This window comes from Protopterus annectens, chromosome 16.part0, assembly GCF_019279795.1.
Source record: "Protopterus annectens isolate FY-2018-M chromosome 16.part0, PAN1.0, whole genome shotgun sequence".
Lineage (NCBI taxonomy): Eukaryota > Metazoa > Chordata > Ceratodontiformes > Protopteridae > Protopterus > Protopterus annectens.
Genome location: NC_056750.1, coordinates 497314808 through 497335933, shown reverse-complemented (window position 1 = coordinate 497335933; position 21126 = coordinate 497314808). Strand labels below are relative to the sequence as shown.

The window sequence follows — 21126 nt, the reverse complement described above, 5'->3', positions numbered from 1 at the left end:
ATATAGCCTCTTAAACCCGAATAAGCTCCCCCATGTATATCATTAAAATGGGAGGCAATTGGGCTTTCCAATTTATTATTTTTGATATCTCGAATATGTTCCTGCAATCTGACCTTAAAAGACCTCTTAGTCTCACCTATATAAAACAGATTGCATGGACACTTCATGGCATAAATAATACCCACTGCATTACATGTGTACTCTGTTACCGGTCTATATTTCAAACCATTAATTTTATCAAAATATTTGATCACAAATGGACAAACTGAACAGTTTCCACATGCCCAGGTGCCCAACCTAGCAATTTCATACCCCATATTAACATCCGGTAGGGAGAAATTTGCATGCACTAACATGTCTTTTAAAATACGACCTCTTTTAAGACGTTGTTTGTTGTATAAGTTAATTTTTACTACACCACAAAGCACCTTCTCTAGGAAACAGAGGGGGAGATAAATTACTCCTCTTTCATAAATCCCATCAGCTTCCCCCAGATACTCCAAATGAATGTGCTTCCTGACTTATAGGAGGACTTCAATGGATGTTGCCTGCCCCTGAGCAGGGTAGGTCCACAGAATGAAGATTTCTAAAGTCTCTTCTCTGACAAGCTTTTCCAGTGCTCTGGAAAGTTTCCCCAACTTCTGCACTCTGGAGGCTATTGGAGTAGTGTTTGGTTCTTCACCCAGGAGCTTTAGAGTCTATTACTTTGAACGCTTAAGTGCTAGAATCATTTCCATAGGCTATAGTATCTCCAACAAAACATCCCTTCCTGAAGCTCCATCCCCTCTATGAAGAAAAGCAGCAGCAGAGATCAACACACTGCTCTCAGAGTGAGTCATCCAAGACTTCCCACTAGACCTAAGAGGATCTCTGGTCTACTGAAGTTTCTTTTTGGTGCCAAAGAAAAGCAAGGACGTCAGGCCCATTCTGGACCTCAGCAAACTGAACATCTATATAACACAGAGCAAGTTATATGTAGTGACTGCACAGCTTATTCTACCTCTGCTGAGGAAGGAGGACTGGATGTGCTTAGCTGACTTCAAAAATTGCCTACTGTCTCAAAGTTAGTGAGACATTCCAGGAGGTTCCATCTGAATGCCAATCACTACCAGTTCCAAACATTGTCCTTTGGCCCAGCAGATGTTCATCAAGTCTATTGACAGTGGTAGCAGCATGCTCAGACTGCAGGGATTCTGGGTCTTTCTATACCTGGACAATCTAATCTAAAATCGCTGAGGGACTATCTGCCTCAGTTGTGCCTATCTTTGGGCATCACAACAAATTTAAGAAAGTTCAGTTTGGGACTAGTCAAGCTCTGGAATACATCAGATATCATATGTGCACCACCAATCAGATTGCCAAGTTGCCCCCTCAAAACTTCTGTCATTAGAGTAGTGGATCCTATCAGTCAAGTGGTCAATTGCTTTTAATCCAATGACTTTCCATTTCAGCTGTCTATCACATGTCATCACCACATCTCTTGGTGACTAACATCAGAGTAGGTCTCCATGGGTAATCCCTGTGTTTTTCCCCTGCCCAAGACCACAGTAACCAAAGAGGCTTCATTCCTGGGCTGGGAGCTTTTCGAAAGGAATACAGGCAAAGGTACCTAGTCCTCCTTCAGTGGCCTGTCTTCACATCAATGGTTTGGGGACGAGGGCAGTCCTCTTAGCATTGCAGGCCTGAAATGCCTTCTAATGGTGTTATAGCCATGTAGGCAACTTGGCAGTGGTTCGGTGCATAAACCAGAAAGGGTGAATCTGATCTGGCCCCTTCTGTTGAGAAGCTATTAAGGTGTGGTAATACATGATGTCCTTGCAACGATTTTTCATAGCAACACACATCCCAGGAAGATCCAAAATCCTGATGGACAACTTGAACAGGAGCATACTCATGCCTTAGGACTGGTCCGTCAATCCATTAGTGCCTTATGTATTCAGCCATTAGGGCCAGCCCTGCTCCATCATCTATCTTTCGACCCCTTAATGCCAATGCTGCGGCAGGCTCTCCTAGATTTCTCCAAGACGACAGACATTGTGGGATGCTGTTCTCCATGCTTGCCTCCCGGGTCTCCTGTTTACATACCCTCCTTTGCCCCTGATTATAATAATTCTACAGAAAGCAGCTCTTTGTGGACTGACTGTGGTCCTCATAGTTCCCTACTAGCGCCTTCCTGTGGCCTCATCTGTTGCACCCTCATTGGGTTCTGAATCCTGTACCAGACTTGATATCCCATTCTATAAAAAAACACCAAGCAAGTGTTAAAACACACCAGACTACAAAGCCAGCAAAAAAGATGCCCCCAATCTTGTATTAAATAGTTTATTCACACTGAATAACACTCTGGCACCTCAGCATAGCCTTCCTGGAGTAATCCCATTCTTCTGACCAGCCTCACCTGAATTTTAAATCCCTCAGGCAGACCATTCTGTTCCTCCAATTCCATCGATGGGCAGAAAGCCCAAACTTTCCATAGGAGATGTCTATTTTCTTTCCTCCTCTTGAAAACTCTCTGCTGAAGAGATTTACATCAGTAAGCGGATGTGATTTTCTATTTGGGCTGTTTATAAGGTACTGGTTATTTTTTCTGTCCCTTTAGATGCAATTTTAGAATTTCCTGGTGGAAATTGTTTAGTCTGCACTCGGCTATTACACTGTCAATGTTCAGTTTGCAGCCTTCTTAAATTTCCACAGGGGTTTAAGACACATATCTATTGTGGCTGTCAAACTTTCCATGGCCATTTTGAAGGGCAATTTCCTGCTTTGATGCATCATAAGGGATCCAATCCCTCCTTGGAATTTGTATTTTCTCCATTAAGCTTTAACAAAGGCTTCTTTTAAGTCGGCTGCTACCATAGACTTAAATTTGCTATCTTGGAAACCTTTTTTCTTACTTGCAGCTACTTCATTCAGGAGAGTTTCAGAGATTCAAGCTTTGTCTTGCAATCCCCCTTAACCTTGTCTTCCACAAAGACAGGTTCTCATTGTGAATGAATCCTTACTTACTACCAAAGGCGGCCTCTAAGAAAAACTTAAACCAGTCAATTCATTTGCCTGTTTTCTTCTCAAATTTCAATAACATTCGAGAGTACATATCTCATTATTTGGATGTTCATTGTCAATTGAGACTTTATTTGGACAGGACAAAATCTATTAGGAAATCAAACCAACTTTTTATATCCTTTTCTTAAACTAAATTGGATAAGTCTGTTTCTAAGGTGATCTTGTCCAGGTGGCTTTCTGATTTTATCTCATTTGTCTATTCTATGAAAGGTATTCCATTACCTAATAAACGTAAAGCCTATTCCACCAGAACAGTTGCTACTTCTACTGCCTTTTTCACCTATGCCTCCTTAGATGATATCTGTGCAGTGGCTACTTGGTCAAGCACTCATACCTCTGTAGCATGTTGTAAATCATATATACAGTCCAGATCTAGGACATCCTTTGACTCCACCATTTTGCAGAATGCTGTGTCCTGATGCCACACATTTTGACAAGCTGGGGACTCTGTCCCACAGGTTGATATGGAAAGAAGAGAGAATATCTGATATGAAAGTTGCATACTTACAGTAATATTATACTCCTGTTGTCTTATTCTGTCCATTTCAGTCATCTTCCTTCTATTCCCCATTACAATTTGTCATTCTTATTTTGTGGCTCCTGATGGACTGTGCAGACCGGCCTAAAGTCTGACCTTGAGACCCTTTCTTGGTCCATCCATCAGATTGCGTTTGGAGAACTTTCCAAGTATAAGTAGAGTATGGCAGGGCAAGATCAAGCTAAACAGGTTTAGAAATTATAGTGCATTATGGGCGAGTGGATGGAACTTCAGAGCTGAAGATTCTGATCTGCTGGCCTCTGATCCAGTTGGAGTCAGTAACCCACAGGTTTAAACAAATGGAAGAAAACAACTCAAATCTTGAGTTATGACAAGTATATCACTTTCATTTTTTTGACCATTTTTGTCAGGAGGTTTACCAACTCTCTGAAGCTCTACTAGCCATCTTTTTCATCTAAACCATGGGGCATGTACTGGTCTCCTTGGTTCTTCTTTCACCTGTTCCTCAAGAAAATGAAATATTCTTGAGAGTCTATAAGTGTCAGGCCAGCAACCAATGCGTGACTCCATTGTGGCCAGACTGGGTTCCTCTGACCAGTCATTGCTGTCTCGCAGTCCCATTTGTGTAGTTTGTGAGAACTAATGGCTAAAAGTGTGTCATGTTCTATGTGACTATAGTCTTATACTCTTTGGGCAAAGGAGAACAGCTCTTGTCAGTCTCAGGAAAGGAAAGGGTGAATTCTTATCGCATTGTCAGGATGGGATGCCTGATTCTCTGGATACTCCGCATGCTATAAGTCTGTCTTTTTCTAGGGAGTCTCACAGGAAAAGAAAACAAAAAATTAAGAATGTTACTTATCCTATTTCTTATTTATGGACAGGGATAATTTGTTGGTATTTGTTAAGGATTTAATTTATGTTAATGTTTTAAATCATGTTCCTTCACCTATTACTGGAAGAAAAATAAAAAAAAATTCCCTAACATTCTGACACTGATTCCCAGTCAGAAGAGGAGAAGAGATTGAAAATGTTTGTCTTCATGGCTTTTTACTCAAACTGAAGTTTCTGATACTGACGAATTGTTTCTTCAGGTTTCCCTCCAAAAGTACTATCTTTTTCTTACACCTTAACAAGAGTGAAAGATGTTTTCCTGTGGGGACAGAATGAAATCCAGTCTCTCAGGAAAAATTATGAATTGTTTCAATGGGATATTCCATAGCCTGAAGCTGCCCCTCCTGTTTTATCATCATTAGAGGATCTTTTCTGAACAGCTTGTAGCATGCCTGACAGTCAACCTCCTAGTCTGAAAGGTCTGTTAAGATATAGAGAACCTCAGACTTATAAATATCTATTTTCTAATCCTAAATATGTCCTGCTGTTATTTTCTTATTTAAAACTGCTGCTGCTGCTAAACACATTTTTAATTCGAACCCCATTCTGTCTTTTGAAGATAGACAAATTTTTGATAGGTTTGGAAAATTTATTCTTTTGCTACTTTAATTTTCAGAATTTTGAACTGTCGGTCTCGCATGTTGAAATTTTTACTGACTGACTTTGAGAATATCAGAGAGTTAATTGTTGATGATCCCTCTTCTGGGGGTTACATTTTCATTGAATTCCTTAATTGTTCCTGCTTTTCATGAAACCAAATATTCCTTACTAAAGTGCTCTTATGATTCTGCTGATGCTGTATCCAGATCTGCAGCTACAAGGTCAGTTAATTGAAGATTTGCTTGATTACATTCCCTAAACTGAGAAAACAATGCTAAGACTGAGATTTTAAATTCTACCATTGACAATGATGTTCTCTTTGGCCCTTCTGCTGAAAAGGTACTTAATGGGTGACACAGGTTTTCAATCCTCTAAATTTAACAACAATTTTCTTTCTAAGTTTGCATCCTTTTCCCAGAAGCAGGTTAAGCAGCAAGGTTGTACTACATCACAAAAGTGAAAGGAAAGACCACCAGGATTAGGGACAGTCCAAAATTCAGTATCCACATCTGCCATGCCACCACCCACCCACCATGGCAGTCTGCCACTCAGTCTGCATCTTCCTCATTAGCATCAGATTGTCTCAGATCAGCAGATTCTCAGAATCATCAACTAGGTGTACAAATGTCTAAGAGAATACCTCCCCCTCTCCTTTTCAGGAGATTCTTCTTCCTCCTGTAAACAAAATATCCCTGTTTGTTCCAGTTTCAAAGCTAAATATTTTCTTAGTAGGTGAGCAGCATAGTACTCTCACTCCATATAGGCTTGGAATTCTGTTCAAGGATCTTTATGATGCCAAAAAAATTAAATTTGCAGTGCTCAAAATATTACCCCTAGAAGCCTTGTTAACTCTCACACCTCCCCTCTGTTTCATAATAAACAAATGTAGGCTAAGTATTGTGGAGTAGATCTCCTTATAGGCTGTCCAAGCCCAGTGGAGTGGCTGGTTTTCCTCTGGCGCAACAGCTATAAATAAAAGGAAAAGCCTTTTTGTTCGAAGTATCTTCTGCTGTATTCCTGTAAGTATTTTGCAGGCAGACAGCTCATCTGAGTAGATCATGCAGATTTTCAAAATCAAATGATACATACATGAAGGAATCCTTCTTTGACCTTTAAATTGCCCAGTTTATTGAAAGTAATGTGCACATTTTTGTCTATCAGACTTAATCAGATACAATGCAACACTGATTCTCAGTCAGAAAATGAGGGAAGGTACTGGGAGTGTTTGTTTTTAGTGTTCTTTATTCAGACTGAATATTCTGATTCTCAGGAACAAAATTTGAGAAAGTAGTGTAAGACTGTATCTGTAAGGGTCTCCCTTAGACATCTGTATCCCTTGGTGATGATTCTCAGAGCTCACAGGTCTAAGATAACCTGGCTTTCATTATTAGTTCTGTGTCTTAACATTTTGCCCGTTTCCTTCCTCAAGAGTATTTATAAAGAGTCGGGCCTCAGTAAATTGTTTACTGCAGACTTCAAGGCATTTGCATCTTTCCATATCTGAATGATGGTCTTATATTTACAGACTCTTTTTCCAACTGTCAAGATTCTTTGTCAAGTGTCTTGAAGTTCCTGCTCAGTCTGCAGTTTCATCCCTTCACAAAGAATAATTTTTTGGAACATCTTCTGGATACTTCTCTAGAAAGAGCCTTTCTTCCTCTAGACAAAAAGTTACTATCTGGTTATCAAGCTTGTCTGACATGTATTAAGAACCCCCTTCTCTGCTTGCGTCTCCAGGAAGCCTACAGAAATTATCCCTCTCAAGAAATGCTTTTGTCTGTGATGTCTTCTGGATACTTACCTAGGAAGGGCTCTTATTTCTATGGAACAAATTGGACAGTGAATTTCATAGGATTATGGGTTTGATGGCCTCTTTGAATGTCATGACTTCTTTAGCCAGACTTCACATGAGAAAAATTCAGTGGTACCTCAGATGAGGCTAATAAAAGCATCAGCACCCTTTATCTTTTCAGATTCCATTGCTGGTGTTTGTCATAAGGAAGTTACTCTGGTGGGCAGACCAGTTATCTCTCAACCCAAGTTTTCAATTCTCCCTTCAGCCTCTTGTTCAACCTGTCACCGTACATGATTCAGACATTTGCGTAGGAGGCTGTATGAAAAGGAGTGTGGCCTGTGGAAAAAAAAAGACAAACAAACGCTCATAAAGGTCAAAGAGATGTTCACAGTAATCAGTAGATGAGAACACTCTGCTCAGAACTCCATGCTACTGAGTAATTTATTATTCAGTTTGATGGTTTAATTCGTTGACAAACCAGAACTTCTTCAAAACAAAAATAACATCACATCTCTCCTTTAAATAATTTATAATGCTCCAGTAACTAACCAATTTCATTAAAATACACAGAATACATTAAAAAATCACCACTAAGCGATAAACCCAATATTTATAAACTAGTATTAAATATAAATATAATCATTAAATATAAATATAATCATAGGTTCATAGGTAGGTACTAAGCTATTGGCCCAAGGGCCTACATAAGCCTAGCCAGCAAGGTTCCATAGCTTACACCACCCAAGAAAGTTATTTTCCTGTGCCACTGTCGAGCAGAGACACAGACGTGATCCCCGGGGTGTATTTCCTATTTCCCACCCACTCATCAGGATTTTTCTTGAAGAGTGCTAATGAAGAACTTTGCTTGACATAGGTGGGTAGCTTGTTCAAGAGTATAGGAAGTCTCTGGGATAGGAATCTATCCCTCCAGCGTGTCCTGTTTATTGTGGTGACAAGGTTTAGGTCCCTAGAGAGTGTAGCTCAGAGGGATTGGGATTTCTTTAAGTGTAGCATGTCCAACAGCTCTGGGTTTGACATAGCTTTATATGTTAGGCAGAGATTACCTCGGAGTAGGCGATATGCTACGGAGTAAAGCTGGAGTTTTTTGAGGCGGTCAGTATAGAGCATTTGTTTGAGACCAGTAATCCTCTTTGTGAGGTACTTCTGTGGCCTTTCTAGCTGCTGCAGATGTCTTGTGAGGTACATTCCAAAAGGAGCATTGTACTCTATAATGGGTCTAATGAGTGACGAGTAGAGGGGAACAATGACCTCTTTTTTCCTGATCCAGGAAGAACCGTTTTATGATGAGGTGTGCCACGTAGAAGGACTTCCTGACTACTGTGGTGATGTGACTATCAAAGGAGAGACTACTGTCCACCTGGGTCCCAAGGTCTCTTATCACGCATTTGGTGTTAAGTAGATTGCTGCCTATGTGGTAGTTCATGGGTACAGTGTTTTTACCAAAGGGGATGACGCTGCACTTTTTGGCATTGAGCTTGAGGCCATGGCTCTGACACCAGACATCTGTCTCAGTGAGGCCCTTCTGTAGGATGTCCACATCATTTGGGGACTTGACTATGGCTCCTAGTTTGCAGTCATCTGTGAACTTAGTTAGCCAGAGGCCTTCTGTGTTAGCCTGTACTTCAGAGAAGTAGATACCAAACAGGAGAGGCCCCAGGACAGAACCCTGTGGTACTCCACTTGTCACTGCTTTGAGGTCAGATTGGAGTCTGCAACTTTTACAGTGTGGGTTCTGTCAGTGAGCCAGTTGGCAACCCATCTTGTGACGTAGGGATTTATACCTAGTTTAGTGAGTTTATAATTCCAGAATGGGGGATGGTGTCGAAAGCCTTGGCCAGGTCAAGATAGGCTGCGTGAACCACCTTACCCTCATCCACGGCTTTGGTGACTGCCTCAAAGAAGTCGATCAGGTTCAGGAGTCATGATCTGCCTTTCACAAACCCGAACTGGGTGGGATCCAGAGTTTGGAGGTTACCATTGTCTTTCTTTATGAGTTCCATGATGATACCATGGCCTTGCAGACCAGGCTCATCAGACTAATAGGTCGATAATTCCCGGGAACAGTGGTGGCTCCCCCTTTGTGGAGTGGGGACATAAAACACTCATAACATACAAATTCTCAAACGATACAACAGAAATTCATTTTATTTATTTATTTATTTTACATTTGTTAACCGGGTTAGTCTGACTGAGCTCTTGGCTCATTTTCAGCACAGTCACGGGGAGAAAAGCTCCTCAGTGAATAAAATTTAACAAAGTTCAATTACAGTCAGCAAAAATGTTGCTCCCAGGTTACAATAGCACAAGAAATGATTAAAGAGCAACATTATTGGTTTTAGGTATAGACAGCATATACGCAATAGTTAGACGGAGAGAGGCTCTGCAGTTCAATAAAATTTAACAAAGAATCAGTTACACACAGCAAAATTTACAATTGGGTTGTAATGGCATAGTAAATTAACATACCTGAGTTATTGTAGATAGGTTTAGAGAGGTTGTATACAGAAGTAGGAATGTAGATACATGGAAGTAAAGAGGTGATGTCCAAGATGACAGACAGGTGGAAGTGGAAGATTTAATGGGAAACAGCGTGAATATAGTTTAGATGAGGTAGCCAGGGAAGAAATATAGGAGAGGGAGGGAAAAAGAAAGAGTAGATAGAAGGAGGGAAGTGGAGGGAGCACAATGTTAGACGTAAACTTGGGGAAAGGAGGAGTATAGGTGTAAGGGTAGTTTCAGGGGGGTGACAACATTGGCAGGACCATTTTATTGTTAGGTATTTTCCAGTGGCTAATTTGAATTGCTTGATTTGGTCAAGGGACTTTATTTCAAGGGGTAATTGGTTCCAGGAAGTGGCTGGGTTGTAGTTATAGAGTAGACATCCTATTTTTGTTTTGGGTTTATAAATCTGTAATAGTCCTTGATCTGAGCTATGAAGTGACTTAGCTGGGGAGTATTTAGATATAATAGTAGAGAGGCTGGGGCAGTATGAGGGCAGGTACAAGATGGAGTGGATAATTTGCAGCTGATAAAGTAGTAGCAGGTGAGGGAACTCAAGCCAGTCCAGTTGCTTAAGTGATAAGCAGTGAGGAGAATTGTAGGATTGGTTGGCTGTGAATCTGGCCACCTTATTATAGGTAGATTCAAGTCTTGAAATGAGTGTAGAGTTAAGATTAGTGAATATGTGACAGGAGTATAGAAGAGTGGGAAGCAAAAAAGCATGGGAGAGAGTAATTCTGGCTGTGTTAGTTAAGTATTTCTTATTACGGTAGAGGTGTCCAAGTTTCTGGTGTGTTCTTTTGATACTGTTTGTGACATGTAGATCAAACTTAAGCTGATCATCTGTAGTGACTCCAAGCAATTTAGTGCTGGGTTCAACTGTGATGATGGTGTTATTGCTTGTAAAATGTTAAATGTAGTCTTAAGATTGGTGTGGTTTTTGGAGAAAAAGAGTAGGAGCTTGGTTTTCTTTGGATTTAGAATTAATTGGTTGTCATTAAGCCAAGTCTCAATGGTGTTGAAGGATGCTTGGGGAGCAGAGTGGAGGTCTGATGGGTTGTCTACAATGGTGATGATAGCAGTCATCAGCATATTGCACAAGTGTTGACTGGGGACAAGAGGTATGGCATATAGTACGTTTGTGAAAATATTGAAGACCAGTGGTCCAAGGATAGATCCCTTGAGGGCACCCATTCACACAGTGAGAGGAGGAGATAGAGCAGAGAGCCATTGTACTGATTGCTGGTGGTTAGAGAGAGAGCTGGAGAACCAGGAAATAGTAGGGGTGGAGAAGTTTAGATAAGTCATTTTTTCCAGGACGAGAGGGTGGGAGACAGTGTCAAAAGCTTTAGAAAGGTCAAGGAACAGGCACGAGACAAGTTTATTATTGTCACGAGCAAGAGATACTGTGTTGATGAAGGATATTAGTGCAGTTGTACTATGATTAGGATGGAAACTGGTGTGTGTGTGTGTGTGTGTGTGTGTGTGAGAAGGTTTTCTTGGTGAAGGTACTGCATTATCTGCTTGTGAATGCGTTTCTCTAATATTTCATTGAGAGGAGATAGTATACCGATTGGTCTGAAGTTTGATATGTCTGATAAATTGCCAACTTGGTGAATGGGTAAAGTAAAGAATTGTTTCCATAAAGAGGGAATATATGATTCAGAAATAGAGCAGTTGATCAAAACTGACACAGGACAGGCAAGGGGTTCCGAGGCAATCTTAAGGAAATAGGAGAGTAGATTGTTTGTTGAGGGGGAGCAGTGTTTAAGTTTGGAGAGTAAGAATTTTATATAATTAGTTGATACAGCTTTACGTGAGAAAGAATTAGAAGAGGTGGGAAGGGAAGATAAGTTAGTGGGGGTAGTAACATTGTTACTGTGGGGGAGTGAATTAATTAAGGTGGTTATGGAGTCAATAAAATGATTGTTAAATTTAATGGCAGTGTCTACTGGGGTTGCATTTGGACAAGGGTTAGGAGGGGAAGGGTTTCCTGGATGAAGGAAATGATTGATAGAATTCCAGAATTTTTTGGGGTCTGATTTTTGGGTAGTGGGAGGGTGTGCATAGATGTTTAGTTTGTCTTTATGGATGATTTTCTTGATTTTGTTTCTTACTTCTGTATAGGTCTGAAGGAGAGATGGTGTCTTGATTTTTAGTCCATGTTTTCCATATCCTATCACGGTTTTTCATGAGGCTTCGGGTTGATTGAGTTAGCCATGGAGCTGTGTTGGATTTGATTCTAATAGTGCGGAGGGAAGCTAGTGAGTTAAGAATATTGAGGAAGGTGGTATTGAAAGAGTGGACAGCTTCATCCAAGGGGAGAGTGTTGAGGTGAGACCAGTTAGTTCTGGAGAGTAGGTCGATGAAAGAGTCAGAGCAGAAATTAGAACGTTTGCGGGAGGTAATATACTTGAAGAGTTTGGTGAGGTGGGGTGTATGTCTGGTTACAGTAATGGGGCAGTGGTCACTAAATGCATTAGGATGGGTCTGGGGATTATGATAGTTTTGGGGGTGGGAGACCAAAATCCAGTCTAGAAGAGAGCTAGGGAGGTGAGATTTATCATTATAGGTGGGGGCTGTGATTAGCTGCTCAAATCCATGCAGATTGATGCAAGAATTAGTATTGGGAGTTTATATAGTGAACCAATCTATATTTACATCTCAAAGTGTGATGGTTTTATTGTGGATGGTGTGAGAGAGTTGGGATAGGATACTTTCAAGTATGGTAATATTTTCTACAGGGGGGATGTAGATAGCTACTACTGTTATGGTGGTGAATTTGTTAAGTTTGAAGTTGGTAAACAGAAGTTCTGCTGAGGAGAAGTTTGGTAAGGGAGAGCTGGGACTAATTAGCGAGAGGTGATCGGAGTAGAATATGGCAACTCCCCCTCCTTTTTTGTTATGTCAGTCAAGCCTGAGGATGTTAAAGCCAGGAGGGACAATTTGACTGTCAAGGTGTTGTGGTTTCAGCCAAGTTTCGGTTAGGGTGACTATGTCAGGTTTGTAGTAAGCTAACCAGGCATGAAATTTGTGAACTTTATTTGCTAAACTCTTGAGGTTAATAGAGCAGAAAGATACTTGCTTTTTTGAGCATGGGAGGTTGGTTGGTTTGGTAGCTGGAGGATTATAGTTCAGGGTAGACTGTGCAGAGCTGGGGTTAAGATGAATGTCTCCTGATAGTAGCAGAAGTTTAAAATAGAATAATTGTTTGGGTAGTTTGAGTTTACATTTATTGTTTATGGAGGTTAAGGGAGGGGGTGATAGTTTTATTTTTGGAATGGGAGTGGTAGAGGGAAGGATGGATGGACAAATTTTCACATTTAAACTTTAACTGCACTTGAGACTAAAATACCATTGGAGTGAAAACTTATCATTAATTTATGGTGACTGCAAAGCATTCAATAAATTTTTCCAAAACAATTCCCGAGTCTACAATTTTTTTCCCAATTACCACCACTAACATTTTTAGCAACCTTCTAAAGTACATAAGAAATAAACTTTTTAAAATGTTGACATCTGCATGTATACTCAAAGCATTTCTATTATTCCTTTTCTTAATTGCATATAAATGCTGATGAATTTTATCTTTTAGGGGTGGATGATTTTACATATCTATAATGCAGAGTATGATACACAGGTGGCCACATACACCACCCTCAATATAGTACAATTAAATCTTTTATTGTTTACTATAACGTTGGATAACCTCCAACAGCTATACTAGTACTATCATTAATGTATCACCAACATGTACATGGCTCACACTTAATCATCCCTCATTTAATACTTGACTCAAATTTAGCTTTTTTGTTTTCTAAAAGACCTTAATATTTTTACCATTTTTATATAAAATATTAGGCATTTTCTCTAAATTTTCTTTTAATTCAAAAGCTTGATTTACTCCACCTGATGCTACTATGGACCTTAAAGGTGGGTCCAAAACATTCTTATGTACTTTGGGATCCAGAGTATTGATGGAACCAAAGGTTTATTAACCATCAAGTATTTTTGTTTTCTTTTTATCAAAATAATTTTCCAAACAAATATCATTCAACACTAAATCAGTTTGGTACCAAAAATATTCACCTCATTCACTGAAGCAGTCACAAAATTTATTCCATTCTGTAAGTATTGTAACATCTTGTTAGAATACATATAACTATCAATTATTAAATTATTAGTCTCACCCCCTTTGTTCAGCTTCATAAAACATTAAATGGTTGTTCTTTAATTAATTTAATAACATATTTTCATCAGATGTTAAATTACAATACATACCAGTCATTTTCTTATTTTTAAACAATCGTCTTATTTAGTGCTGACATAATCTTTCACATAATGCTAAAGTTGGCATTAATGGTGGATTAAATGTACTTTTTATGAGCAAGAACATGACTGCAGGTCTCATTTTTTTGTTTTCACATCAAAAAGCAACTCGAGATTCAATTTCCTTATATATACTTTTATCTAAGCGCATCAACAAGATATAAAGATTTAGCAGGCACAGAAGTAAACTTTTTGGATAACAACTCACCAGACATAGAGGTAATTTCCAAATGTTTATAAACATACATTTCAAAACTCTTCAAAATCAAAAACAGTACCTTTTTTTGGAACTAATTAGTATCTTCCTCTCACCCTGGCCCATCCTTGTTTTCTGCCATACCCATTTCTCTCCTGAAAATTTCTGTTTTGGGGATATGCTTCCAAATTTTCTCTCAGGGGACCATCTCACCTCTTCTCTTCCAACCTCTGTAATCATCTGAGAGTTAAGGGGAGGCTAAAAATGTCCTGATTAGATTGTTGTTCTTGCCTATTTTCATAATCCACAGTACTGCTGGAGGCACTGAATTCATGTAATATATTCCTTGATTTACCCAACTGAGGTTTAGGGTAATCTATTGTGGGCTTGTATTCTTTCTCATCCCTCCTAAATTCCAGTTATTTTTAACACTCTTACAATGTTTCTGTACATTTTAAAAGGTCTTATAAAGTCCTTCATCAGATCCTTACAATAAATCATTAACAATACTTTCCTGCAAGCTTTTAATTTCTTCTTCAAGTTCCCCATCTTTCTGTTATTTTCTGTCATTAACAGATGCATAAGCTCTATCCCCATGTGGTTAAACAATTCCAAATGTTCTCCATGCAATACTGTTCCTTTTGTAACATCATTTGGAAATATGAAGGCTCTTGATCCTTTTGGGACCCTACATACATGACATGAATACAATCGTTAAAAAACAAATTATTAAGCTGCAGGCCTGTGTAAGCTTTTAGTAATCAATGTTTTAAAAGCCTTAAAACATGTCTGATCTGCTCGCTCTCTGCAAGTTATCACAGACAACAACACAGCGATGCTACTCAGTGACTGGTTGGTGACTGTGCTGTGGCTAAAACTGGTTGCTCTGATGTACATCCAAAGGAAGCCACCGATGGACCTATAGAATGGCATGTCTTGTGTAGCTGTAGGGTTGTTAGTACTAGGCATGAGAGAACCACTCTTGTCAGTCTCTGGGGAAGGAGAATGAAGGTTTACTATTTAGCCAGGGTAAGGGGCCTGATTCCTGTGATAGTGGTGCTGTAATGGGTCTGTCCCATTGTATGGAATCTTATAAGACATAAAAGCAGACACTTAAAAATATGTTTCCTGTCTCCTTATCTATGGACAGGAAAAATTTGTTAAGGGATTACTCTTTGCTTTTAATATGTTGAATCCTGGCTCCACACTACCTTCTTATGGAAAAAAAATATTTCTCTCACAAGTTTACAGTTTGATGAGCGGGGAGGGGAGGAGATAGTGAGATTTTTCACTTAATTCACTTCAAACTGAAATTGATCACCAAATTTCCCTCCAGAAGAATTATTCCTGTACAATACTGTTAAAGTGAGATGTGTATTTCACTGGTAACTGAATGAAGTCCCTGTGATAGTATTATGAGTTATTCCAACTAGAGCTGCCTCAATCTGTAAATGTTTCTCCTGTGCTGTCTATCTTGCAGAATGTTTTCATTAAAGCTACAGTATGCCTAACAATCATCCCCTACTCCTAAAAAGTTTAACAGGTTATACAAAACACCTCATAAATTCTTGTTTTTTATTCCCAGATCATATCTTGCAGTGATACATTTATCTAAGTCATCTACTCCTAAAATTTATTCTAAATACTAACCCCATGGGGTTGAGGGATGGGAAAGCTTTTGACAGATTTGGAAAGAATGTTTATTCTTCTCTTACTTAAGCTTTCAGAATTTTGAGCTGCCCGGCTCACATGTTCAAATGTCTACTGACTTCTCTTGAGAACATTCGAAAGTTGACAACCATCCTTCTTCAGAAGTTAAAATTTTAAATACTTTAATTACGTCTGCTTTTCAGGTGACTATGTTGCTGATACTTCCAGAGCTGCTGCTATTGGTTCAGTTATGAGAAGAGTTACTTGATTAAATTCTCAGAACCTCCCAGAAGATGCTAAGGATGAGAGTTTGAATTCCCCCTAGACAAAAATGTGTTATTTGGGCCCTCCACATTTAAGGTCCTTAAAAAGTTTGAGAAAGGAAAAATTGATTCATTCAGATTTTTCTACCCTCTCTTTCAAAGTTCAGTTAAAAAAATCCTTAATTTTTAGGGTCCTTTCCAGGAAACAGGGAAAACAATCTCAGCAAAGTTCTAAGAAGCAAAATTTCGAGAAGCAGTGGCAAGGAAGTTCAAAGAAAAGAAAAAAAAAAAAGATTTAGCCCAGCCACCACCTCCCAACCTGGAATTCCTTCAAATTTCTTCCTCAGTCTTGGCTTCCATAGTCTGCAGTGGTATCTGATTATGTCAGACAAGTGGGCTCTGAGACTTATCCAACAGGGGTACAAATGGAAGTGGGAATAATGCCCCCCCTTTTGTGGGGGATTCCTTCCTATTGTGAAAACCAGATGTCCATGTTTCCTCCTATTTTAGAGAAAATGTGGGCTCAGGGGGTGGCAGAACTTGTGCAGCTCAGATGGGCAAATGTTTTTATTCAAGGATCTTTAACCAGAGAAGCTGGAGATCAGTGCTAGACCTCTCCATTCTCAGTCTTTTTGTCAAGATTACAAAATTCATAATGTTATCCCTTCAAACCCTGGCATCTATCATACTATCCAGACACTTAACACATTTCAATTTACAAGGAATTTAGATTTCTTTTTAACTTATCAGTGTCTGGCCTTGTAATCAGTTCTGTGTGTTACCTTTGGTATGTCTACTATTCCAACAGTATTTACAAAGTGCCTGGCTCTTTCAATTTCTCACTGCAGGCTTCAAGGCATTCACAACTTTCCATATTTTGAGGACTGTCTTATATTTGCAGATACTTTTTCCAACTGGCAGGACTCCTCGACATGGATTATGAAACTGCTTCATAGTCCGTGTTTCAACCGAACTTGCAGAAATCCTCTTTTATCGCTTCCCAATCATTTCTTTTTCCAGAATGTCTTCTGGATTCATCTCTAGGAAGAACATGGACTTCTCCAGCCAATCTCATGGTTTTTGCCAGGGAATTTCTACGGATTCTAGTTTTCATGGCTTCTAGAATTCTCATTATTCCCCTAACCAACCTAACTTCACATAAGAAAAATTCATGGTATGTCAGATCTGTCTTGCTTTAGCATCAACACTCCTTAACTTTTCAGATTCTAGTACTGGGCTTTGTCATAAAGGAGTTACTCTGGTGGTTGGAGCAGTTATCTCTTAATCTCCTTTCATCCTCCTCCCACTCTCGCACAACAGATAATTCAGACTTTGCTAAAGGAACAGTTTGAAAGGGATGGAAGTGCAAGCTCTGTGGAACTCCAAGACCGATATAAACATGTAAATATCAAGCAATGTTGACAGTTAATGCTCAAAAGGCCTTACATCATCTCTGGTCCCATGGACCTCTGCAAGTTATCACCGATACCACCATTCTTATGGTTGCCTAACAGTTTAGTCCGACAGCTCAGGCTTTATACATTTTGGCCGAGTAAAATTTTATATTAGACAATCTGACCAGGACCAGGGCAGAGCTTGATAAATGGAAGTTATTCACAGGGGTCTTTCATGAATTAATCCAAATGTGGGTAACAGATCAGATAGATGTTTGCTTCCTTTCAAAACAGACAGGGAAGAAATTCTGCTCCAGGATTCCTTGCATATATGGTGGGAAGACAGATACCTCCTCATTCCCTTGAACGGAAATGTTCCTGTATACCTTTCCACTGATACCCAGGTTTCTTCTAAAGATTTAGGAGGACTCTGGGAATGTGTTAGTGACTGTTTTTAACAAGGCAACAGTGGTTCTCCCTCCTTTTGAATGGCAAGGACAATTACCACAAGGTTCTACACAGACTGAAATTGCTCACACGAGACTGGGGTTGGTTCATACATCATAATCTGACAAAAAAAAAAAAAAAAACTTCAGCTAGCTGTTTGGATGAGAGTTTTGATACCTTTTAGGTACCTTTTTCTGAGGGTGTACCAGAGGTATTAATGGAGATGAAAAAACTGCTACTAAAAGTCATAAAAAGTGTAAATGGAAAATATGTTCTGCTTGGTGCCATTTTAAGAACCAGGCTCCTTTGAAGGTTTAGTTGCATCTGGTTTTTGCATTTTTGTGTGAATTCTTATCTGGCACCTCTTACTCCACTACCAAGGTTCATCTTTCTTCCATTTCTGCTTGTCAGCCCTTAGATACCCCCCTTTCTTCCTGCCCTCAATTCAAGAAAATTTTGAAAGGGACGTTTTTGCATCTATCCACCTAGAAAACATATGACATCTCCTTGGGATCTTAATTTTGTGTCTGAAAATTTTGCAAGACTTCCATTTTAACCAGAACATCACACTGTTTTAAGGGTCTTAATATGAAAAACTGTACTATTGCTCTGACATCTGCAAGAAGAGTGTCTGAGTTACAAGGTCTTATGGCAAGTCAGTCTTATCTCATTTTTGATAAAGACAGGGTTTCTTTGAGAACGAATCCACATTTATCATATGGATCATTGCTGCAGTAGCCTTAGCTATCTGGGTTATATCCTGCTAAGGATATAACAGCCAGCCAGCTAGCTTCCAAAGCTTTCAGGGCACCTTCCATGTACCCAAGCTATTAGTCAGCTTGAACTGAGCTGAATAAAAAATGATGTTTGGATTCCAAGCTCTTCCTAGCTTTCCTGCTGCTGAAGAACGCTCCTCTTGTGGGCTTTTAACAATTGATAGCTCCCTAATGCTGTTCCTTTGCTGGGCAAATTAACTTCCCTTCAGAGAAAAATCTTTCATTTTACCTTTTCTAACAAAAAAATGTACTTTTTCTGTAAAATGTTACTGTTAAAGCTAAAAAAAAGTGTCCTCTCTGGGCTTTGCTTCCTAATTTCAGTTGACATGAAAGCTGAAGGGCTTTTGAGCTAACAGTTTGGGCACATGGAAGGTGCCGTGAAGCTTTGGAAGCTGGCTGGCTATTACAGACTATTTAGAATATACCCCATATAGCTTAAGTTACTGCAGCAGTGATCATTCTAACATCTGTTGTGATGGTGAGTTTACTTACACAACTGTACTGTGCATTTCTTTGACATTTATGTCCATAAGTCTGTCCTTCGAACTCCAAAGAGCTTGCACTTTTATCACTTTAGAAAATTGCTTCCCAAGCAAAGTCTGAATTATCTGTTGTGACAGAGTGGGATGATGCCCAAAGGGAGAAGGAAAGGCCTGTAAAATCCAAAGTATCATTCAGGTTTTATTTCAATCCCAAAAATGATATTTTCCACCTTCTTAAATTCTATTTCTTCACTTACACTGCATGCACATTTTTTGTTTTCTGGTATCCCATACTCCCATCAACCTCTTCCCATTGTTTGTAGATTATATTCCTCCTCACACATTACAATCTGATATGTAACATCAACAAAACCTGCTGGAGAGACAGGTTTGTCTCCCAGAGGCTTCACCACCTCTAGACTAGACTTCCAATACATGTCAAACAGAGTACCTTGCTGGCCCTCTTCAAGCACAACCTTGATAAGTGGATAGGAACCACAAATTTGTCCCAGGGGTTCCACCTTTGTCCCTCATTGACAGGGGCAACAGGTGCTGACTGAGGGTTCCTTTTGGGGATAAACTCTTGGCTAGACTTGTAACGGCCCCAGGGCCATTAGCCTAGTAACCTCCTATGATTCTATTAAAGTCCCTTCAGTTACTACATGATGCACCCAAGTACCTACACCCACCCACCTACCTACACCCACTTATCTACTGACACTGCAGTCAGCTGTTCAAAATGTCGTTGGTTACAGACAAGAAAATGTCTATTTTTCAATCTTCAGGCTAACTAAAATATATGGCAGCAATTATCATTAAGCATGCATGAAAATGAGAAAAATGTATAATGTATTTTTTTAATATTAGAAAGAAAGCCCTTTTATCATGCCATGCCATAACGTCTATAGATAAAATGGCACTTGTAATGGTAGTGTCAGAATAAGATCAGTTTTATTGTTTTTTCTTTTTTGTTTGTTAATTATATTCTTATTGTTCTTATTGTTCAGTCAATAAAGCAGCAGTTTAATAAATGCTAAGTTCATCAGTATGTCAGTTGAATAATATCAAATGAGTGGGCTGTGGTATATGTCATATATGTCATGTACTCTCTGTAGCACGGTCTCCTTGCACGTAACATGTCCGAGTCTCACACTAGAATATGACAGGCTCTAGTCATGGAGAATTTTTGCTACAAGTGTCATTTCTACCATATATAAGCAGAGCTGTTGGCATTATTCTGTGTTTGATTGTTATATAAAGAGAAAAGTATTTTACATTCTGCTGCTCAGATTAATTTGTGATTGTTAATAATTTAAAATATTTACGTGCACATTTGCTGTGTTCTCTTGTGATCTCATGTGGCATTTATAGCATTGTTAAGTCAGATAGTCATTATGTCAGCATGTCTGAAAGTTATCTGGAATAAATTCCTGTATGATGACAGTGAAGACTGCAAGACAGATTGATCTCAAGAGTTTTCTGTCAGCTGCAGAGTGATTCATATGCAGCAACAGATGTAGAATTCAAAGACTGATGAACATTGTATGCAGACACCCCCAAATGATAATGAAGTTTTAAACTTTAAATATTAACAGTGTGTGGGCATCTGAAATAATTGATTTAAATAATTTACTTTGAACTGCTGTAGATTGCTGTCCTTCTCGCAGCCTACATATATTAAGCCATGTTTCTTAAAAATAAAGTTAAAAAGCATAAGCCAAGTAAAAATGATCATATTGTGAACAGTAACTACTGTTAGAAAGATGCCAACAGCATTGTTGTCCATCCAAAAGTACTCCTTGTAGTAATAATACTCCACTCAAAGTCGGTCTTGTATCACTATTGTAATACATTATAATGCACATAAATCCAGATGTATATTTTTCTCTTAAATTTTCACACACGACTTTTCATATCTTGGAAACAGTACATCTTAGACTTACAATATCAACACTATTTTGCTCAAACAGTTCTCAGATTGCACTGTACAATAAGCAATTCCTTTTTAGTTGGTTGCTATGACCATTTGCATAATTAACTGTATAAATAACACTCAGTATCTTTAAAAATGTCCAACATATAGTAGAAATATTAGAGACAGTTTTCTTTGGTGTGATCTAAGGTTTCAACTGGAACCATACAGTAATCTAACAGTTCTGGCATTATTAATAGGCATATCAATATAATGTATTTCATTAAGTAATAAACATCTACTAAGGGT

The 21126-nt window shown here is 39.0% G+C and overlaps 1 protein-coding gene across 2 annotated transcripts in view; it reads left to right on the top strand.

The window, feature by feature from the left end:
* Positions 1-21126, top strand: part of ADAMTSL2 (ADAMTS like 2) — a 1179463-nt gene that overhangs the window by 1026302 nt on the left and 132035 nt on the right. The window lies entirely within an intron of this gene.